The sequence below is a fragment of the Equus przewalskii genome, chromosome 16 (assembly GCF_037783145.1).
Source record: "Equus przewalskii isolate Varuska chromosome 16, EquPr2, whole genome shotgun sequence".
NCBI lineage: Eukaryota > Metazoa > Chordata > Mammalia > Perissodactyla > Equidae > Equus > Equus przewalskii.
In genome coordinates this window covers 77,095,354-77,120,080 of record NC_091846.1, presented here as the reverse complement: position 1 = coordinate 77,120,080, position 24,727 = coordinate 77,095,354, and positions in this window count along the sequence as shown.

Below are 24,727 nucleotides of genomic sequence, written 5' to 3'. Positions count from 1 at the left end.
TCCTGGAAAGTGATTATTTTGGAGTGAAATCTAGTTCTCATTACATCATCTGATTATAAAATACTTTTATAGGAATTAAAGGGATATTGAGACAACGACTTTTCATCCATCTTTAACTATTGGTTTTCCCTCACAAGCCCAGGAAAACCAATATTCCCTATGAATATATGTGCTTTAAAATGTCCCCAATAGGAAAGCAATTAGAAACATATACTGGTTGCAGGGGTGAAGGGCAAGGGGAATATTGTTTCTGGATATTATCACAGTCTTTATCGAGATTCTGTGACACTTTGGGTCACTTGTCACTTCTGAAAACATTTTTAAGCAAAAATCAGCAGTCTTCTCTCATGTTATTGAATCAGCCTAGATTATAGTTATTGGAATCTGATGATTTGTTAATTTAAAGAACATGAAAGTCATCATTAGACTTTCTTTAAGATAACCAACAATGACTCGATCCACACCAGCCATTATCTCCATCAACATGTATTTATGAGGTCAGAGCTCATAGCCCGGGAGGGCAGAAATGGCAGTTCAAGTCAATTGATTTTTAAACATTTTGAGAATTCCTTACTGATTTATTTACATGGACTTGCACATTCTGAGATCAGATAAGAAGTAAGTACATCAGATTTCTCATGGGTAAATTGTTAACTTAAAGGAAATGGTATGAAAATATTACAATATTAGCCAATAGCACACATAGTGCTTTACATGTAGAAAAATATTATAGTCTGTCAACTCTCTTAAATTCTTCTAGAATTAACCCTTATTCTCTTTTTGACCAATAATGCAGCACCTTTTTCCCATCCTTTGACAGCTCATCATAACTCATAACAAAATGAGATCTCCATCACCTCCATTCTCAGCCGTTTCTCCAACTAATCCTGTTCGTGGACTCCCCTGTCTAGCCAAACTCTCTAAATTAATTCTTGGGCCTCTGACTTTACTGCCTCTATTTCTTCTTCCTGGCATTTTCTTCCATCAAAATCTTACTAATCATTCCTTAACTCCAAATCTATTTATTCTGTAAGATGGTCTCTGAATAATAGATTACAAGTATGTAACCCTGCTCTGAACGCTTAACAATTATTATCTGTATCAGACACGTGGCATACACATTTACAACTTTGTTTTGAAGCTAAATGTGAGCATGTCCATGCCCATGTAAGGTTCTGAATTCCTGGAGTTCCCAGACCACCCTGATTGATTTTCACAGGGTCCTTCACCCACGGCAGCCTTGCAGTGAACGCCAGACGACGGCACGGGAGCAGGAGCAGAGATGAAAACGGAGGCGGTTGCTGGTCTTGGAGGTGTCTGCGTGGTGAATGATTAGACCAGCACAGTGACACGCCTGCTCTTCCTCTGACCTGTGCCGTCGTTTTGGAAGTCGAGGTCCTCTGGTCACTAAGTAATCAGATGTATGGATACACTCCCTTGAGGTGCACTTGCGAAGGACTTTGATCGTCACACACAAAGCAAAGACGAGGACAGATCTGCTGCCAGCCTGCTCTTGTTTTTTGCAAAAGGACAGACTTCATGTAACACTTTTTGGTTGCAAAATGGCCATCTATTGCTCGAAATAGTGTTTAAAATTTCACTTTAGAATGCTTACGAGTAACCCAGGATGAATATAGTTATCTTAAGGTGAAAATAAATTAGATTTTGTAAATGAACTTGTAATTTTGGTCTCTCATGGAGCAGGATGTTACAGTAACAGAGCCGCGAGATTTCAGCAGGCACCACGAGCACATTCAACCAGGTCGATTGTTCTCGACAGGTTCTAACACAGACCCCGCGGGGGCAAAGGGTCAAAGGCAGGCGAAACAAATGCTTGACAATAATAGGTACAAAGGGCCCCTGTCCTTGGTGAATGATTAATCATAAGCTGTCATAAACAAAAGTGTTCTATACGTTTGATAAACAGGTTTGTAAAAGAGTACAGGAAATCCACAGGAAGAAGGTCACCTTTCAAAGTTAAATGTCAGTCATAAGACAGTTGGGTGGTATTCGGGGGTGTCTATATTTTTGAGGAGTTATCCTTTAACACTCTGAGTCAGACCAGGGGGCTGTGTCTGTGCTCCAAAGTTGGTAACATATACACATCTGTAATTAAAAGGTACCCTTGGCGTTCTCATGCATTTCTTCATTCTGCTCTCCATTCAGTAGATTATTTTATGCAATTCATTCCCAGAAGCTGCTGTAAGGGGACATCCCTTTTCCTCTCCTGTAATTTCTCTTCTCATGGGAATGAGAGAGCAATTAGCCATGACAGCCACTGGGACAGAAAGGCTGTTAAACTCATGTTGCAAAAATAGAAACAAAACACTTTGTCGCATCTTCACAGTAGCCTAAGAATAATAGTGTGACTATAAAAAAAGAGACTAACTTTTGGTTTTTTTTTTCACAGATGTGCTGGAACATATATACCCAAATGCATGTGACCATCCCTAGTGGCCTACTTGGAAGATTGCAGAAATATTTTCCAATAATTTTGCTGTAGCTCAGAACACTTCTGAAGTTCAATTTTGAGAATTATTTTGAGACTCACTTTGTCAGTCACATAAGAAAACGATTTCCTTCCTCAGTGCAAGAGTCAACCATTGTATGGGCAGGGTATCAGCACCCTTCTTGGTACCAAAGGGTGGAACTAAGCCCACTGTGCACACTAAGAAGTGATAGCAGTAAAGAATCTGGGCCAACTTAATGACTTATGGAAATTATGAAAGTGGAAAGGAAATGGCCCAGGGGATGACAGTCCTTTCAATCAGTCACGTGTCAATGGAAATCCCTGAGAAATGACTTCTTAGCTTTGTCACTGGAGGGGAAGTGAGGAGGTGCCCCTCTCTCTTCTCCCACCACGCCGCCCTCTTCCCCAACATGACGGTCCATGCGTCATGTTTCTATGGACAATAAGACCAAACAACAAACACATTAACTCCAGAAGCTTTTGGTTGTGAAGGGTAAGGTATGTGGTTGTAGCTTGGAAAGGAAAGGGAAGGAGGAAAATACAGACCCACATGTCCTCTAAAGATAGTCTTTCTTTTACATGTCAGAATAATCTTTTTTTTTTTTTCATTGTAGAACCTATATTGTCTTCTTTTCCCCTCTCAAGAATACAGGTCTGAATGATCCAAGAATGGAGTTTCCCACAGGAAACACTTTTCCTCTGCTTTGTATCATAGGCTTTGCCATGGAAAAGAGCCCCTGAATGGGTGCGTACCTCGAGGAGTCGTCCCGTGAGGTCCCTCTCCTGCACTGACTTGCCAAGGTGCCCCCAGTCTCTGGACTCCCTAGTCACGGTTCTTGGTTCCTTCTGCCCTCCTGGGCTGGATCATGGAGGCCAAAGCCAACGGGTTTGGAAAGGCTATTACAGCTCTGTGATTTTGTTACCATTTTGCACTGGAATTCTCCTTACGACATTACTCTGAAATGTCCTTCGATCCCTGGAACGTTTCCTATGGGAGAGAACTCTCAATCCCCCAAAATGATGCAAGTATTGAAGGACATGATGCATGCGACCCATATAGTGCGGGGCTGGGGGAGCTCATCTGATGACTCATTCCTCCTTCAGAAAACTCAGACAAGCCTGGCATGGTCATGACCTTGCTGACCTGACATTTGTCCCCTGTGATTTCTACCCATTGATTCTAGGTGTGTTCACTGCAACCCCACAGACCCTACAGATGACCTTGAAGATTCCTGTCAACTTTTTTCAAGTCAAACAGCCTCATTTTCAACTATCCTTTGTAAGATATGATTGTTCTTCTCCTATGTGGTTCCAGTTTATTTTTACCTACCAGACAAATGTTCAAAAATTACCATTTTTGATGGTTATATTAGTGTATATGCATATCAACTCATTGAGTTGTACATCTTAAATATATACAATTTTTAATTGTCAACTATACCTCAATAAAGCTAAGAAAAATTACTATATATGTCTCATACTGTTATACTATTTTGTGGTTTACTTCTTTTTAACTTCTACTTCCATTTCTTATTCTCAAACTATGCTTTAAATTATTCTAATTAATAATGGTGACAGGATTGCATATGTAATAAGCTCTTGTTATAGGCCACGTATTGTACCAAACATACTTCATTCACATCTGTCCTCTGAGATGGATATGCTCATCACCAGCATTTTACAAGTGAAAACCAGTCAAGCCACAGTGTTTGCAAGTTGAGAAGCTACCCAAGCTCACCTGGGAAGAGAAGGGCGAAGCCAAGATTCAAACCCAGAGAGGACCAGTTCTAGAGCCCACTCTCTTTTCTGCACTCTCTCCTACATTTCTGCTTCCCCTTTTTATTCTGAATATGGCTAAAAGGTCCTTTATGTTGCCTCTTAACATTTTGTATCTCTAGCTCTTTGGAACGTTAGCCTCACGGCACTATTTTCAGAGGTCCACCTTTCTCTCCCGTACTTATCTTTGGTTATGTCCATCTTCTAAAATTATGTACATGAGCTGTAAACAATCCGAGCCTGTACATTATCTATATCTGACTGACACCAGTCAGTCAACTATAAGTTTTCCGGCACGTTCCTTTTCTTCATTTGAATCAGCACTGCTTTTCAAGTCTTGTTTCATGGGATCTACTTACCTTTCCTCAGAAACTTTTGAACCGCCTTGCTGATGTCATGGATATATGTGTGAATTTGGAAAGCCTTTAGTTTTGTCTCTGCCTCCCAAGGTACCTGTTCCTTCCTTGTTATAAACCGTTAGTCAACCTCAATGCTTTTTGCATTTTAGGCCTGCAGGTCATATGCTGTCTGTCACAATTGCTCCAATCTGCTGTTGTAGTACAAATGTAGCCAGAAGCAATATGCAAAATGAAGGGGCAAGACGGGTCCCAATAAAACTTTATTCATAATAGCATTTGGTAAGCAGGATTTGCCTGTGGGTCACAGTTTGCCTCCCCCTGTCTTAGACTATAAAATTTCCTTTGAAAGATCAAAGTTGTTATCCAACATGCAACCATAGTGGATTCATGATTAAGTTCAACACAGTAAAAATCAAACTCCTTTTTTCCACTGAAATTAGCTCCTTTCCCAGATTTTCCTATTTCTGGCAATGGTAACAACATTTTCCAAATTGTACACATTTAAAAAAAAGGAGTCAAATATTTGATTCCTCCTTTTTAGCTAGCTGCCGTATAGCTCACATCTGTGTGTTTCCATTTTCATAGCTGTCATAATTTTATCACTTCACATCTGTATTTATATTCTTGGCTTTGGCCTGACATGCTTGCCTTCAATTTTTCTCTTCAACTCATCCTTAGCATGGCTTTTGGGTTAATAATTCCAAAATGTTGCTTTTATTATTTTTTCACTCTTCAGTCTTCAAAATCTACCAAACTCTGACCTCAATCTGTCTTTCTCCTTCTCTCACCTTCTATATCATTCCACTAATGCATTTCTCTTTTCTTTTTTGCAAAACCACTCTATTGAGGTATGATTGACATGTAAAAAGCATAGATATTTAATGTATGCAACTTGATGAGTTTGGGGATGAGTATACACCTGTGAAACCATCACTACCATCAAGGCCATAAACATACCCATCACCTCCCAAAGTTTCCTCCTGCTCCTTTATTATTATTATTCATGTGTGTGTGTGTGTGTGTGTGTGTGTGTGTGCGCTAAGACCACTTTTCATGCCATCTACCCTCTTAGCAAATTTTAAGTATGCAATACAGTGCTGTTAGCTATAGGCACTGTGCTGTATAGCAGATCTCCAGAACTTATTCATATTGTAGAACTGAAACTGTACCCTTTGACCCTCACCCCCCTGCCCCCGCCCCGGTTCCTCCTCCCTGTGGCCCCTGACAACCACCATTCTGCTCTCTATTCTATGAGCTTGGCTATTTTTGACTCCACGTATAAGTGAGCTCATGCAGCATTTGTATTTCTCTGTCTGGCTTGTGTCACTCAGCCTAATGCCCTCCAGTTCCATCCATGATGTTGCAAATGGCAAGATTTCCCTTTTTCAAAGAAAACGACTGAATAATGTTCCGTTGTCTGTATATCTCACCTCCTCTTTATCCAGTCATCCATGGATGGACGAGTAGATTGTCTCTGTGTCTTGGCTATGGTGAATAACGCTGCAACGAACCTGGCAGTGCGGGTACCTCTTGAAGATATCAATTTCGCAACAAAATTAAAAGACAATTTATGGAATCAGAGGAAGTATTTACAAACCATATATCTGATAAGGAGTTAATATCCAAATTATAACAGGACCTCCTCAATAGCAAAAGAACAAAGCTGCTTTTCTCTGACGAGGAAGTCTGCCCGGCCATGCTCGCCTACCCTTGTCCTTTTGCTCACATGATTTCCTCCGCTCAGAACACCATTTTATCCAAAAAATACCTATCCACTTTGTATCCATTTTCAAAAACAAAGCTCAATTCTTATCTTTTCTGTGAAGTTTTCTTTGTCTACTCTAGCCCATGATGATGTCTCCTGCCTCTGAATTCTTGTAGTATAGGTTGTCGCCAAGACTCATTTGTCATCTAGTCATATGCTACCTTGCATCATTTTCCAATGTTTCAGAAACGTTTGCCTTATTTCCCTAATTAGAGCAACGTTTGTCAAGGTAAGCAGCATAACTTCCAATGCCTGGTGGTGTTTGTTTTCATAGAAGTCACTCAACATTTTCGTTGTTGAATATATAAATGAATGAATACTGACATTCTTTCTTCCCCCTGCAATCCTCTGCCTTATCTCCTCATCAGCTATTGGGTTTCAATGGGGTGTAGTTTGTAAAAAAAGAAAAACATTAAATGAATTATCTTTATAGGCAATCCCCAATTTTCAAACTAGCTGTGTTTTACATGTTCATTTATAAGTTGAATGCTGAAATTCAAGCTACTTTTCCCACAGAGACATTATTAAAACTGGAGGTTATAATAGGATCCCAAATAGCTCCATCTGAGTCCATTGTTCCAATAAGTGGTTTGAAAACCCAGGCAGATGAAGTGGCCACACAAAAGAAAACAACTCTATGCCAGGCCCATAATTGAAACAAAAATGAATTAGGGAGTTTCCCTCTTGATTTTTTTGGGTGGGGCGGGAATATGCATGCTTAAGATAAGACAGATTTTATTATAGGAAAATAAAGTGATAGGCAATTTGTGAATTTACTAAAGGGGATTTTAATGTATCTTTAAAGGTACTAGAGATTGATTTAAAAAGTGTTTTTTTCCCTAAATATCCTATTTTCCTTCAAAATTAATGGCTTTCATTTTCTTTTAGACAGGATTATCAATGCCACTGCTTTTATATGTATCAGTTTTAATTGAAATCTTTTTGTTTTGGATGAAAAATGGATAGAAAGGCTTCATGAAGCATAGGATGCATAAATGAACCATCATCTGTTTCTTACAGCATGCAAACTAAAAGGGTTTTTACATTTTTAATGTAAAATACTTGAAAAAATTAAAAGAAGAATGTTTCCTATCATGTGAAAATGATCTAGAATTTGAATTTCCATGTTCATAAATAGAGTTTTGTTAGAACCTAGCCAGGATCATGTGTTTACGTATCGTCTGTTGTGACTTTTTGTGCCGCAGTGCCAGAGTTGAGGAGTCAGACAGAGACGCATATAGCCCTGAAAGTGAGAATGTTTATCCTCTGGCCCTTTACAGAAAATATTTGCTGGCCCCCGCTATGCAGCAATAAAATTAGCAAACAAGAGAGATTTCCACAAGTATAACGTGGAGTGAAGCTAGACTCAAGACTACATACCATGTAATCTAAGCAAAATCCATCTACAGTGAGGTAGGTCTGAGGGGTGGAGGCTCCCGGTGGGGGCAGATGTCTAGCTGGGGGGTAACGACCCAATTCTTGATCTGGGTTCTGGATACACAGATGAGTTCCCAAAATTCACTGGGCCCTTAGGATGTGTTCTCTTTCCTGCATTCATATTATACTTCAATCTTAAAAGCTTCCTTTAAAATAAAAAAGGAAGCTAGGAAGAATAGAAAATAATGATAAAAAGAGAAGTAAAAATAGAGGAAAGAAAATGTGTGCTGAGGAACAGATAGGAACCAGAAGACAGCGGTGCTGTCCGGATTCACCCAGGCCGTGGTGCGGAATTAACTAGGAGAGGGCCAGGGAGAGAGCTGGCCGGCCTGGTTAGGCCCTTTGCAGACAATAGCTGGTTTACTCATCACTATCACTCTAGGAGGCAGATAATATCGTCTTTGTTTTATAGAAAAGGAAATGAAAGCTGAGAAAGATCCAGTGTTCTGTGTAATGCTTCCCAACTTGTATGGAAGGACTATATTTTAATCCAAGAGGAAACTATGGTTTGTTCGCCCTTTTTCTGAAAGAGAAGGAAAAAGCTGATGTGGAAGAAATTACCGAGGTTCCCTCAATGACTGCCAGGATGGCTCAAATCCTAGAATGGCCTTGTTACACCATGGGGTGGGGAGGCGGGGTTGGGGGTTCCTGGGAGCATTCTGACTACAGCTTTAGGAAACAGAAATCCTATGTGCATCAAATATTTATATCACTATTTGGCATTCTTAACTCGAGAGGAACTTGCATATTTACAGTTTTTCATTTCTTCCACTTATGGCACAGATAATTTTCCAGTGTCGAGGTAAGATGCTTTATCCATATGTAATATCCATATGTAAGCTGTATAACCATTTTAATGGACTGTAATGTGAAGATCAGTTTTCAATAAAATGAAATACACTACTGAAAATTGGTGGCTTACAAATATTTTTGAATTATTCTTGACTATAAAGAGAAAGCAAGGAAACATCTTCTCTCTTGAAATGGAATACAGTTTCCAAGATCTCTTTTCAGGATCACTTCTATGTAGGCCCAAATAAAATACTGATTCTGATTGAGTTTATAGGAAAATTCAAATGGTTGAATTGAATTCAGTATAATAACAGCAAAATGAACAAATAAACGTCAAACTATGTGATTTCAGTTCGTGGGTGAGTCTAAAGTGAATATTTGTGTTTCTTTTATGTTCTTTACGCATGTGTGGTCTGTTCCCATGTGGGGCTTGGGATGATGTGTGGTACAAATCCCTGACCAGAATCTGACATCAAGACAGGCAGCTGAAAAGGACAGTTGGAGAAGCCTTTGGACGCTCCAGCACTTCCATAAATTATGCATGTGTTCCCACTGCGGACACTGGGAACATGGGCCAGCCAGTTTCCAGCCCCGTGGAGAGCTCCTTAGATGTTGGCTGTAAGTTCCTCGACTGACTAAAAACCAACAAAACAACAAAACCCCCTCATGCTTAAAAAATTAGCCCTCTCCTCCTCTTCTTTCTGTTTATTTCTCTTCTAAACAATCAAATACAGCGTGCTGGTACCATATGTTAAGATTCAGAGATGCCACTCGAGTTATACCTCCCAGTTTGAATCTACTTAACTTCTTACTATTGACAAATAAACCCAAAGTCTACACACATTTGTTGTGATACCTGCATGATCCTTCAGTCACTTCTCCAAGAATGTGAAGGAGGAAGGAACACAGCTTATTTCATTTAAATACGAATCTACAACTTTCCATCACTTTTCCCACGGGATAGATAACACAAGATGGAAATGTTATGTCTTTCCTCTGGAAAAAATGTCCATAGCTTTGTGTTTATTGAAGGGCACACTTCCAGTCACCTCTCAAGACAGAGCGTAGAACTGGCCTGGGGAGTGGGGTGAGGCTCACCGGGGCTGGCTCACGAGGAGGCGGAGAAAATCTTGTCTGTGCTGCTGACAGACTGGACTTTTGCCACCTCCTGTGCTGGCCAGTTAGGGAAGATTAGCGAAGGTGTGTGTCTATTATTATTGAAGGGAGTCCACTTATTGACTATAAACAGAAAGACCTTTTCTTTGATCCCAAGTAAGTCATCATAGCAATCCGAACCCTGCTGATGAGTGACTCGCAAATCCCTGTTTCCAGACGCGATTACCCAGGAAATGACCTCCGAAAGGAGCCAGAACCGTCCAAAATCAATAAACCAATGCCAGAAACGCCACACATTTTTATTTGTATTTCACGTATCAATGATAAAAGTGCTATTCTGGTAGGAGAGATCTGTAGATATCGCACATTTCGGCTCCTATACCAACTTAGTCTAGCATTGAAAGATGACGCTATGGATGCCGATTAATTCACAGGTGCAGGCGTGGCTGTACGTGTCAGGTGGCACCTGACCCCTTATGTACTGCAGGTGCGTAATGAGTGTCCTTTGGGCAGCGGTCACAGCCATTATTTGCAGATCTTGAGTTGTCACAGTGACTCACTCACATTTTTGGCAGCAAATTGACTTTTTTCCCCCCAGTTGGTTTGGTTATAAAGTGAGATGTGGCATATTAATGACTGATATTCATGTCAGGAGATTAAATTGAATGCACTGAAATCCAAATTGGCTATTAAGATGTAGACAGAGGAACATTAAAAAAGAGAGAGAGAGAGAGAAGCCACGGAGTGTTACCCGATGGCTTGTCTCAATCAGCACTTCCTCCCCTATAGCGACAGTCTTTGATTAATGATCTACCAACCGACCCCACCCCCACCCCAAGCCTTAGCTCCATCTCCAGGGTTTGCCTGTCAAGTTGTTCTGTTCTTCATTTTTTTTCATATGCTTTCTTTATCCTTAAACAGGAACATGCTTTTGTAAATGAGAGCTAGTTTGTTCCTATTGAAGATAAGCTCTGTTCACTCAGAAGACAGGAAACTGGTTGGGTGTTCATTAGGATCCTTGCCAGGGCGCCCAGTCAGGGACCATCAGAAAGGATGTTAAGGCCAAGAATGGGGTGTCTGCAGGAACAAGCAACATCCCAAACCCTTGGAGGTGCTGGCGGTCTAACCTACACCTGGGCTATGAACCTGGGAAATACTGTCTTCAAACTGCTCTGGAACAACTGAAAAAAAGATTTGTACATTAGACTGATATACTAGATCTGTGTGTACAAATGGTTTTTGTGTATATAACTTTGATTTATTATCGAGAACGGAGCAAAAAAGAATTAGGGAAAACTAACCTCTCTCTGGCATCTCTCTAATATTCCTTAAGACCCCTACCTTCTAATTATACTATCTTGCTTTTTCTCATCTCTTAATACTGCTGCTGCTTTGACAGGTGGTAGGATAGAACTGGGGACAGAAAGATGGAAAGCCTGTGGTTGGAAAAGGTGGAGGTATTAGGTATGAAATATTCCTAAAACCTAATACTGTATGCGGTATCTAATAAGCAATATATTATTTCATGTAATAATCAAAATGATTGGTGGTTTAGTTTATTATTCTCATTTTAGAGGTAAAGAAAAAGAGACATGAAAGTGTTAAATCATCAAGCAAACTGTATCTTCCTTCTACCCCCTGACCCCCTGTGTTAGTCAGGGTTCTAAAGAGAAACAGAGCCAATGCGATATGTTTGTTTTCTTTGTTTTTTTTGTTATAAGAAATTTTCTCACATGATGGCGGAGGCTGAGAAGATCTGGGATTCGCAAGCTAGAGACCCAGGAGAGTGTATGCTGTGGCTCCCGTCTGATTCTGAAGGCCCGAGAAGAACCAGGAGAGCTGACGGTGTAAGTTCCAGTCCAACGGCCAGCAGGACGCAGCAAGAGTCCCTGTTTCATCCTGAGTCTGAAGACCAGAAAGGCCAGTGTTCCAACTCAACAGTCAGGCAGGAAGGGTTCCCTCTAACTCAGCCTTTTTATTCTATTCGGGTCTTCAACTGATCGATTGAGGCCCACCCACATTAGGGAGGGCCATCTTCTTTACTCCATCTACTGATTCAACTGTGAATCTCACCTAGGAACATCCTCACAGACACACTCAGAATAACGTTTGGCCAAGGCTGGGAATCCCACAGCCCAGTCAACTTGACCCATAAAATTAACCATCATAACTCCCCATCCAAATTCCTATGTCCTTTGAAGATATTTGAACAGTTGAAAAAGAGGGTTACAGCTCTCCCTCATGCCTCTCTTGAGATATGTTAGACATGTCAGGGAAATGGATGATGACCATCAACAGTCTAGAGCGTGAGCTGTGGGTGCGGGGTGTTTGTGAGGTTAATGAAAGGGGTGATACCAACACGCAAGTTTGCAGTAGGCCTTATGGTGTTCTACACGGTAAGTACCTGCAAGGACATCAGATATGATCTGCCTTTCCAAATCAACTGACACCCACAGGGCTCCATGCAACTTGAATGCACAGATTTCTCTCTGAAACAGCCTGAGGCACATTCTAAAATCTCAGGGAGCCAAGCGTTGAAATTATTCTTTGCACCATTTTTCCTTTTTTGGGAGTAAATATCAGAAAGGAAGACAATTTACATGTTGTTTAAATGTCTGCCCAGTTTCATAAGATAAACCTTCAATGTTCTAAAAGAAGAATGGGCCTGGTATTGGAAGGTGCAGCTTCAACTCTGCTACTGCTGAAAGTCGTAGGCCTGCATCAAGGAGATTTTTCATGGAGAAACACACGCACACACACGCACATACACTTGCACGCACACACACACACATATACTTGCAGGTGTTCACACACATACAGACACACACATATGCATGCAAACACACCCATGCATGCACACAGAACAACTAAAAAATGAGAAGGGAAGGGAAAGATATGAGTTGAAAGCAATGTACCCCTGGGACATCTACTTTTCAGAGGCAATTTTCATGTCAATGGGAAAATAGAAAATGTGCAGAAGAGCTTGTATTTCAAACCTGAGGGAAGATTCTATCTTTACTCCCAAATTCCAGTGAAAGCTGTCAATTTAGGTAGGCTTTTTAAGTGAGGCTCCCAGCTCACCTCTCCCTTAGATGGCAGCTGGCTTGCTGTCACATATATAACGGAATCTCCCTCCCTCCCCCCCATCTTGAATGTTGTAGAAATCTATAGCTTTACTATTTTAAAATTAGTTACCAAAAACTCAAACCTTTCCCCTTAGATAAAATAACGCCTCAGTCCCATTTTGGCAATTTCCTTTTCCATCATGGTAGCTGATTAGAAGCAGCCCATGGGATTGTACTAATTTGAACTAATTCTTTTATACAGAGATGATATTGGCTAGGTTCTCCCTTTCCGTCATTTCAATAGTTTCTAAATTTTACTTCTCCCTGAGCCTCTGCTGGCCACCGGCCAGATTGAAGGCCATGACTCCTTACTCATTTCCCCCTCAAACAGCCTTAGACAGCCCCTCAGGCCCGCGCTTTGTCTCTAAGATGCCCCCATCATATTGTTTTCATGTAACGGAAGTTTGCTTTTTGTTTTATGGTCTGGGATTAGCTCAGTCCATTCATGGGGTCTGTTTCTATGAGTCCCCTTGTTCCTTGTTCCCGGGGGTCTGCCTTAGATGAGGGCTCCCATAGTCCAGATCTTGACTACTCACTCTGCATAATGGCTACCAGAGCCTCCTCCAGTATTTTGAATAAATACTATCCCTTGTCATAAAATGGAATTCTGAGAGAAAGCCTCAGTTAATAGACATCAATCAGACTTAAAAACAAATATTTTAAAGTCATATTCAACCACAAAATCATTTTTTACTTGAATTCATTGTTATCATGACTGATGGGCAAGGTTCCCCTGGACACCAGGCAGTGGTTCCAAAGACGTCACAGCGTGTAGGTTGCTTTCTGCTCACCATAGCAGACGTGCCTCAGCTATAGTTCTCCGTTGGTGCTCTATCCCCCCGAAGGTCCAGAATAGTGGAGCTGGGGTGCTCTGCAGAAAGATGCTCTGCACTGCACTTCTTCTTCCCTAAGCTCTTGGCAGCCTTGGGGTTTCTCCTCTAGGTCAGGGTAAGGTGCCGCTCTCCTTGGTAATGGATTTGTTTCCCGTCTTCCCTCTGCAACTTCATAAAGATTCTATGTATATTGTGAACGTGGGGGTGGGAGGATGGAGGGAGGGGCTACTTCATTGCTAAGTATTGTAAAAAGGATCAACATCATCGTTAAATAAAACATATGACACCTGCAGAGCTAAGACAAATGGAACTAAATCATTGGCCCCATCAGGAGAGTCACTTTGGGGAGCTACAAAATTCCCCCTGAGAATGCTGCTGTCGCTAAAACATAGCTCTATTCAGAAATGTTTTTCCAGTCATTTCCAAGGCAAATCTCTTTACTTATTATCACACTTCCTTTAACACTACTAACAATATTCTTTAGCTTCAGAAGTGACCACGCTTACTAAACTGCTATCAAGATGTTTGACTGTTTCCAAAAATAAAACTCTCCCCCAAAGTGTGATGATTTCCTTCACTGAGGATATTCAAGAATGCAGCACCTTTGGAAGGGAGTCTTTAAAAGATGGGTTCCAAGAACGTTTTGAACACGAGAAGGAACTTGAATTAAAAGCATGGTCTACCAGGTGATCATGGCGCCATTGATGAACGAGGTTGAAAGTGTTGGAGCTCCTGTGTTTGTATTAGCAAAGACATTCTACACTGTACAGTGGTACCCGAAGCGTGTGAGGAGAAATGACGTGAGAACCAGCATGCAGAGCCTTGCCGTGCGGGTGTCCCATGTTCTCTTCTGGATGCCGAAGAGCTGGGTTGTGAGTGGACACGTGTGACTTTCTCCAACCAGTACCAGTCAGAGGCCATCACAGGAAGACTCAGGATCTCCATCTGAATGCCTCGATCCTCCCCATTGTCTACAGGAAAGAAAAAATAGATACCCCTTCCAACCCAGGTCCCAGGGAAGATGTCCAGGAGCCTACTAGGGTAGCCGACCTCTGGCTGTCACCATAAAGATCAGCGCACGCTCTCCTGGCCTATGAAGGAAGTGAGTTTGGCTTAAGTAGGAACCAGTGCAGTGACCCTTGAGAAATCGTACATCCTCTTCCTCTTTTGCTTTTCTTTCTGGCAGGTTTTCATGAGAATCTGTGTTTATTGGCTGAGGGCAGATCTTTGTGTTCATAGTTAATTGAAAAGAATAAGTAGGAGGAAACGGTAGTTAAACTGGGAAGGAAAGGTTTCATTGACAAATGTGGGTGCGTCTAAAACAAAGTTTGATTTTCTTTTTTGTTGGTGGACTTAATGACCTTTCAAAATAATTTTTAGTCTCATGGACTTTTTACAAATCTAATAATAACAATATGATGATGATGCTAGCAATCATGGCTGGCAACACTAGGGTAATCCTTTTAAAAGCAGGCTGCTCATCCACGCTTTAATATCTCTGTCCTGGGGCTTTCAGACTTTTGCACAGTTAAGGGACAGAATCTCATTTTGAACACAGAACAATTGTAAGGAAAAGGTGGAGACCTGTCAGTATTCCTTGATGGTAGAATGCAATTGAGGCTCACAAAATCTCAAGGACTTCTCCAAGATCTCAAGGCTGGCGAGCTAGGGCTGGAGGCTGGAACCAGGTCATCTCACTCCAGAGCCACACAGTCTCTGTTCTCTCGAGATAGAGCTTATCCAGCATGCTTTGTCAAGCGGAATTTTCTAAGTGACTCTGGTGTGCGCCCAGATACACTATGTCAAGTTAATGACGTATCTCTCGTTTAAAACAAAACAATATCCCTCACAGTTGTCCCCTTGTGCGTAGATGGTGGCAAATTATTGTTTGCCAAGCCTTCTATCTCCTCCTTTTCTGTGTTCCATTGAGATCATGGAAATGCAAAGTAAATAACCATGGAGTAAAATGCCTCGGAGAATATTTATTTAAGAGTATTGTTCCAGGATATGCACAAAGATAAAGACTTTATGTAATGAATGAGACTCCTGAGGCCAAATACCAAGAAGTTATATTCTGTACCCAGCGTGTCCTGGCCAGGGAGAGGTCATTACGTGCTCCCTCGGGACATGCCCTTAAAAAAGGGTCACCTTGCCAACCTCAAAGCCAGTCCTCTGAATCCACAGGGGCAGGCAGAAGCTCAAGGAAAGGAGTGCAGGAAAAACCCTGGGGCATTAGCAGTTTGTCAAAACGTCAAGGTGGGAAGCAGGCAAACTGAAATCGGTTCAAGAGGGAGGACGAAGGAGACCACAGTGTGGCCTGTGGGAGCCCATGTGTGGGAGGTTGGACGCCGAAGAAGGGCCATCCTGGCGGCCGGGACAGAGTTCTGGAGCTGGAAGACTGGCAGCAGGGCGCTCGCTCTTCATCGCGTTCTTCAAGGGCCCAAAGAAGAAACAACCACGTTTGCTTTTGCTGTCACTTAACCTCTACTTGACTGGCAGGAGAGCCCTGTTAGTTGTGAACCCAGTGTAATAGCTTTCCCCATCACCCTGTCCCCTGCAGAGGGAACACACGCACAGAACCCTGGTAGCCGGGTCTGGAATAAAACACAAAGCAGGAAGCACACAAATATCTCTGCATAGTTAATGATTATTGACTTTTTAAATTGGTTTAAAAAGAAAAGCTTTCTGGATGAAATACAGATTTGAAAGGATTACCAGAAAGTGCGGCCTGAGCAACTCACTTATTTTACACCAATTCCTTGCCTTTATGCATTAAGCTCCACTGTTGCCCGAATTTCCCATAAACATATATCTGCAGTGCAAATTGTTTTACCACGGAAGATGCCGTCCATGCGATCTAATGGTGTAACGAGCAGATTTTTCATAAACAGACCTGTTCATTCACCAACTGCATATGAAGTGGGCTGTAAGGTGCTTGTGAAAAAAACACCATCGGATATGGCACGATCCTTCAGGGAGCCCCGCTGGTTGTTTTACATAATAAGAACATAAAGAATTGCATTTTATTGATATGAGAACACGTTTTATTGCTTTCTCTGATTTAGCATCTTTACCAAATGTAGTGGATTAGACTCCCCATTTCATTAAAGCAAGATTACTGGCCCTGTTTCATTATCGCAGTTCTGATTCTTGGGGGAAAAAAAAGAACCTTCCACATAGCTTTTTGTTACTTAATTGTTACAGTGGGTAGTGATCATAAAATTTGCATGGAACTTTCTTGGTAGAAATACACAGCAAGCACGGCCTCTATGTAGGGGGTGTGGAGAAAGCAAAAGGTTGTCTTTCTCATTTTTTTTATTAGATAGCTGTAGCGGGAGAAACCCTTACAGTTTACATGTGGTTGCAGGGATTTTCCATTAATCATTCACCATTTGATTGATCATATCTGTTGTACACTGACGCTCAGGTCAGTAGGGTACCAGAGAAACACCCAATTCATAGATGGAAAGATTGAGAACGTTAGCATCAGTAACTCTCCCAGGAAGGGAAAATGTGCAGATTGAAAAGCCAAGGGGAGAATGTGAGATGCTCCTAACTTCTCATTGGCTCCTCAACCCAAGACATTCAAGCAATGGCAGTGGGTCACAATCAAAGTTTTTGCTAATTGATATAAAAAATACTGTCTTTTCGGTTTCTCCTCTCTTGTCACAGATCCAAGAAAAACCTTTGTTTGTCTCTCTCCTGAATGTTCTGTTCCACTTGGATGCCTGCCTGCTTCCAAGAGCTGACCCCTCACCTGCAACCTCCGGCAGGTCCAGGCTGCCCACAAATCCACCAGCCAAGCTGCCGCGGGACCAGAGGGCACGTCTCCCTTTGACATAACTTGTTCCTTTTTCTGTCTACACTGGGAAAGGGGACTCTTACCCAGCAGCCAGAAACTGTGGGAGATGCTTCACAAAAGCACAGAATCTGCTTCCTGGGGGTGTTGAGGATGGAAAAAGACATCCTGTGTATGATGCTAGAACACTGCCTCCTGCCTAGAGAGGACACAGCGTGTGCCAGTTGGTTTCATTGGTTAGTAGCAGAACATTGATATCAATGCCATGATCTCATTTAATCTCCAAACAGGTTCTCAAGTACGAAGTCCCCTGAGAAGCTTCACAAACACTGAGCCCGATGTTGCTGGCACACGTTCTGATTCAGGTGGGGTGGGCTGACCGGGTTAAAACCTCCCAGGCGATTGTGACGTGCAGCCAAGGTTGAGAACCCACTGCTCCGTGAGGTTGAATGACTCTCCCCTAACTTACAGAGGAGGATAAAGAGGCCCAGAGAGGTTTAATCATTTGCTCAATGTGGCACAGCCGCATGTTGGAGATGTGATTACAATCCTAAATTTTCTAAGCTCGATATTCTTCAGACAGTAGCTCCCCACCCTGGCTAAGTATTAATCATCCAAGAAGACTTTACAAAGGCTCATCCTGTACCCCATCCAACATCAGACATCTTTATCTTCAAAGTTCCCCAAAAGAATCTAAAGTGAAAACTGGATTTGAAAATGATTTCGCTAACCTGAAAATGTACCACTTACATCTGCAGTTCCTGGAGTGGGGTTAACAGCATCAGGTCCAGAATTCCACCCCAGAGCTCCCAAACCAGAATTATGGGGTAGCAGCCAAAGATTTGGATAAAGCCTTCCTGGTGACTTTTTTACACACGGAACTAGTGTCTACGTAATGTGCCAAAGTATTTGTGTTTAGGTGGACTTCTCTCCGTCTCTCTCTCCTGTCTCTCCTCTTCTTTCCTCCATCTCCCCTCTTTCTCACTTTTCTCTTTGCCACTACCTCCTCTTTTGGTTCTTATTGTAATAATACTAATAATAATTTCTAAATTATATTTTATTTTACCTTTGTGTCCTGCAAGTATTTTTTAGTCAACAGAAGTATATAGAAAAAGATTTTCACATACACACACACGTCGTTTGTAATTGGTCTGTGTATTAAAAGAAAATGAACCCAGCTTCTTAGGATAAACTTATTCTTATACTGAAGACTTTTAGCAGAAAATTACACGTGATTCTCCTCTGTTAGCAAAGCTGTCTGAGAAGTGCAGTCTCCTTCATTCTCTGGCAAGCAGAGTTGCATATATGTTTGAAATTTGTTTCATTTCTAATTTAGATTAATCTGGTTCTATCCTTCCTTTCCTTGACAATTAAGGTCAAATGGTAAGGTATTCTTTTATTTACATTTGCTGAATTCACTGATACCAGGAAGGGGGAAAGAGATTATGCAAAACGGGGACAGAAGGAAGAAAAGAAGATGAAGTTAAAAGGACAGATGGAAGGTAATAAAGCAATTACTGGAAGGGATGGAGTGGAGGGGAAGAGTCAAGGAAAAAGGGAGACAGAAGAGGATGGATAGCTGAAGAAAGCTCTAGAAGATACTGAATAGTTAAGGGAGCGGAAGAGCCACATGGGATCTTTGCAGAGTTTTACCAAGTTCTTTCTTATTTGATCCTCAGACAATCCCTTTAGGGAAGCAGAACGTGTGTCAACAGACTCATGTAGCCGAGGAGAACTCAGGGTTCAGAGAGGCCCAGGACCTTCCCACGGTGATCTCCTTAGGAGGTTGGGGGTGAGAAACCAGAATCTTGGCTTTCTGATCATTCTTTCAGTTTTGCTTTCTGTTCAAACAATCTTATAAAAAGCACTCACGGACATCGTGTCTTCCTTCAAGGTGGTGGGTCCTAAAGCAAATAGACGTCGGATGTAGCAGAGAGCACAAGGAGGGCCCTAGTTTGAGCCTGGGCTTCATGGTCTGCACCTAAATTGTCACATAATGGGACAATCCTAACTCAGAACATGAGTTAAACACGTTTTGGTTCCTTTCTCTTCCCTAATTCGGGCCAAAGCTCAAGTTCCAATCAGATGTGAAGGCTTAGTTTCAAGGCAACTGGAATTTCGTTCATGGGGAGTCAGCTGATCCTAGGAGGCTGGAGCCTGTGGGTGCCCCAGGTGGCCACGGCAGTAACTAGATTGGCACAGTTGCAAGGCAGTGCCGTTGCTCCCCACCATGTCAGTGCACGTTGAGGCCACACTGGGCCAAAAGACACAACAGGACGTTGATGCAGTTTACTTTATGACGTGCCAGCGATCTCTTCCTTTTCTTTTGCATGTTTGAAGGAAGAGGTGCTTGAAATTTTCTGTCTGTGTCTCTCCTCCATGGCTTAGAAATACACAGGCGGAGGCCTCGCCCTCTCATTGATTTGCATGGCACACCCTCTAGGTTGTTTTTTTTCCCTATTTTAGAAATGTGGGAAGCAGCTCTTCTGTAATTGAACTCGAAGTCATAACCCCCTGCATCCAGAGCTTAGAGTAGACTGAGGTGTGGGAGATAAAATGGACATGAATTTTAACCAAGGGGAGCAGAAGGCAAAGATTCCAAGTGGGGAACCCGCCTGGAGCGAGGGATGGAATTGAGAAAACGGAGAGAGCGGAAGGCTCAGACAGTTGGGGGAAACGGGAAAAGTGTACAAACAGCCTGGATAAATGTATGAAATTTCGACACATTGTCAGGTCCCGGCACAGCAGACGCACAGGGAGCAGCACCTTCCTACCTCCCAGGCTGGCGATTTTAAAAGCCTGGGTTCACTGTCCTTGATCGTTTTATGTGCCTGCACTTCTCCTATGCTAAGCGGGGTGCATCACCGGAAAAAAACCGTCACAAGATTATGGTGTTTTTCCTCCACTTATCTCTAATGTATGTTTTATGAGCCAAAAGTCGTGTCATCTGAGAAACACAGGAGTAAAAACAGGGACACAAAGATCCTGCTGTGTGTGCAGGTCTTAGAAATCTGTTTTCCTGAACAAACAAGTTAGCCGAAAGAACAAAGTCTGAAAGTGAATCATAAACTCTTGTTTTGTTAGAGCAGAAACTGTGTTTGAAAACATCGATGTTGGGTTTGGGGGCACAGATGGGCAACGGAGGATCAGAAATTGACACTAAAGTTCCAGGAAGGAGACAGGTCAGCTGACAAGTCTGTGCTGGCTTTTCTTCTCCTTTCTTTTCTTTTTTTTAAAAAAAAAATAGTTCAAAGGCAAAGATAATATAAATTTTTCAACACATTGAAAACATCGTACTCTGTTTAAGGTTTCAGATAAACAGCTTTTAACTGTTGCATAAATGAATTTAATAAATGGATAAAACATTCTTAACATAAAAGCTTTGTCAGAGGCCCAAAATGAATTTTGAATTTGGCTTCACAGGAATTAATGTAAGTGATCTGGCGATGATTTTTTTTTTTAAAGCAAATCCTAAGGCTTTATGGATTATTGAAAATTATGTAACTGAAAGAAACCCTCTGAATTGTATTTCTTTCTTTACTGGAAGATGGTATTGCTTTTTTGAATGGGAAAGCAAACCACATTAAGTTTAAAAGTCCAAACACTTTGAGGCAATACTTTCAAACACTTTCTTTTCAGAACATTAACATATCTCCTGGGAAAGCTCTGGACATCTGAAGGAAACGTATGTGGCTACTTAGAATGTAAACAGACATTTAAATTACTTAAAAACTACTTAAAATTCATCTTGAACATGATGGTGTGGGGGTTAAGCCTAAAGGGCACAGGTTTCTATTTATATACACACGATGCTTGGGAGATATTCATCCATTTCTAAAAGTTAGCTGACTTTGAAAATATCCAAGAGGACCTATTCAAGCAAAAACAAAATATCGAGTAAAGCTTTAGGCAAATTATTTCAAAAGCAAAACTGAGAAGATTTTCCTTGAGTTTTAAAATAAGTGGATTATTAAAAGTTCCCCAATTTTGGATAATACATAAAAAACCCAGAAGCTTTAATTGTTTTGGAAATCCCTGGATCAAGCTCTGTGATCATTTCCATGTGCCTCTGACAGAGGAACTGATCAGTATCAGGCTAGACTGAATGAGTAGAAATATATAAAAGAACGAATTCTCTTCTTTGACTATCAGCAATAATTTTTTACTGATTTACAAAATACTTGATCAATACTGCCTCTGCATGCATGGTCACAACTAAAGGTCAAGGATATGAAAACAATCTCAGTTCTGTGCACACTGAGTTTTCAAACAAAGTTACTTTACTAGTTTCTCATTTTGTCGTGCTCTGTCATTGTGGCACAGGCAAATCATTACTTTGTTTCCTCCTGCTGAGCACCCACCGTGCTCAGAGGGCAGGTGGGCACGGCCGGGGGCCGGGGAAGTGCTCGCTGTTGGCCCGGGCCCTTCACCGCACGCCAGCTCCCGGGCACACGGTCCCTTTGAATGTTCTGTTTAGGTGCGGCACAGATGCGATTTTGTTTACAGGGCAATGGTCCTTCTTTTACGCTCTGCCAGGAATCCAGACTCTTTCCCAGAAATAATGCCTTTCCAAAGGGTAGATAAATATCCCCTCCCATTATATGGAGAGTTAATAAGATAACCGGAGAACTGCAGGCACACACCCAACAGCAGCGTGGAGTGTGCCTGCCCACAGCACAAACCTGTCATAAGGAAGACTGAGGGCATGCTGGAGTCAGCTAGGTGACCGGACAGAGCAGCCCACAGACCTGGGCCAGCCACGAGCGGCTGCTGTGAGCCCTAGAAGCAGAAGGAGCAAGAAGGCAGACGCTTGCCAGGCACCTAAGTCAGACAGCTAAGTCAGGAGAAAGGGGTTTGTGAGGAGGGCAGATGGGGAAGAAAGCCTTCACACACATTCAGCAGCTGACAGGTTGAGGTGTAGTGACAGAGAATAGAAAAGGAGTGGCTAATAAAATAGGGTCTGTTTCCTTAGAATACAGCCCAGAAAAGGAGCCAGACTCACAGCGGGGCAGCACCTGAGGCAGGCGCCCGCCCCTCCCTGCAGGTGTGGGCAGAGAAGGGGCAGTGCAGAGGAGAAGTCACCACGCCTGGGACTCAGGAAGGCTCTGCCCAGGAAAGCAGGGGGAGTTCTGCTGTAGAGGATGAGAAAGGATTTTCTAGATGTAAACGTGAAGGCTAAGTGTGTTCTTGGCATAAATCAATGAAAGGAAAACACACACCTGGGGCATGATGAGAATTTCAGGGTGACTGGAAGAGGGGTGTTATGTGGGGAAAGGAGGGGGATGGGATGGGATACATGGAGAGAGGAGATTCACGGGGAGTCTGGGTCAAGACTGTGAAGCACAAAATGAAGTCCTGTGGCATTTGGATTGGCTTCTGTGGAACATGGCTTGTATGTATGTGTGTGTGTGCGTGTGTGTGCACAGACATGCATGTATGTGATTGTATTGATGCTTATTTCATTAACTGAGAATGAGAATAGAGATGGAGGAGCAGACTCAGAGGGAAAGGTAACGATTTCAATTTGGGGCACCTTCCATTTGAAATGCTTTGGACCCTCCATGCAGACATGACCAGAATCCAGATGGAATCAAAAGTGTAAGGGAGTCTTTAACAAAATAAAACCCAGAGCAGTCCAGGCTGGCACAGGCAAGGGAGTGTCCAGGTGGGAGGGGCAGCCGGAGCCCAGGACTGAGTCAGCTCCCCTGGGAGGAGCACCCTTCTCACTTGAACCTGGTTGTGCCCACAGCAATATTTCTCGTTTTCCACATCACTCTACAGCGCGGCTAAGAACAGCCCGGATTATCTGAACAGACATAATCCAAGGTGAATAAAGGACTCACCAGAGAATATTCCTGGGAGATTTCCATTAAAAATAATCAGTGTCACAAACACTGTTTAACATCCCTATGTCTTCAGTTCTGAGCACACGTTGATGGTTTACGTTTTGCCATCTCTGAAGTTCACATGCACCTGCGAGGCTCTAATGGCCAGGCAGCCGTTCCCAACCACATGCGATGTGACCTACTATTCCGATGGCATGATGAGGCACTGAAAACCCCTCAATATTTCAGTCAACCAAACACTTAATGGATAATAAATCTCATTTGATAAAGATAAAGGGGTGGGTTCATCAAGGGCAATAGCAGTCTTGAAAGTTTGTGTGCTCAATAGAGCTTATAAACACACCAAACAAGAACAGATAGAGATGCAAGGAGAAACAAAGAAATCCATAGGCAGAGATTTTAATACCTTTCTCTCTCGATAATTGATAGGAAAAAATAGAAAATTGGTAAGAACATAGAAGATTTGAACAACCCTACCAACCAACTCGACCTAGTTGACATTTATTGACCAATCAGAATACACAGTGTTTTCAAATGCACACAGTGCATTTACCAAGATAGACTATACTTTTGATCATAAAATAAATGAAAGTGTATTTTCATACAAAGACATGCACAAAGATGTTTGTAGCGGTTTACTTTGTAATATCCAAAGTGTAGAAACAACTCCAATCCCCATCAAAGGTGACTGGATAAACAGGCTGGTCTGTCCGCACAGTGGACTCCTACTCAGCCGTAGACAGACGAAGTGCTGTGTGCTGCAACGTGGGTGGATCTCCCCGTAACTCGGCTGCAAGAAGGAAATCAGATAAAAAAAGAACTTGTATGATTCCACTTAAACAAAATTCTGGGAAATGAAGATTGATCTATAGAGAAGGAAATCAGATCCACATCTTCGTGGGGAGAAAGGTGGGGGTTGAAAGGAAGGATGCCAGGGACGTATCACCAAAGGGCATGAGGAAGCATTTGGAGGTGGTGGACAAGTTCATTTTCCTGACTGTGGTGATGGCTTCACAGACATACACATATGTCAAAACTTATCAAACTGTACAGTTTAAGATATTAAAAATCTCAATAGGTAGAAATTAGGAACCTGAAATGAAAAGAAAGTCTTATCTCATTGTTTAACCAGCAGTGTTTTTCTTCCTTTTCTGCAGGCACGTGAAACGATGGTAGTAAGGGGCGTCTGAGACTCAATAACCACAGGTCTACATACTCTCCCCTTACAGATCCCTTGTAACCGGTGTCTGAGAAGACAGGGACTTCACAACCTACGTGACCATGGAATGGATTTTTCAAGTAACAGGCAGAAACCGTTGGGTAGAGGGATAACGAAAGATCTGCAGAGAAAGGAGAATCTAGACTGCAAAATAGAAGTGTCTTTTCAAGACACACAGGTGTTACCCCAA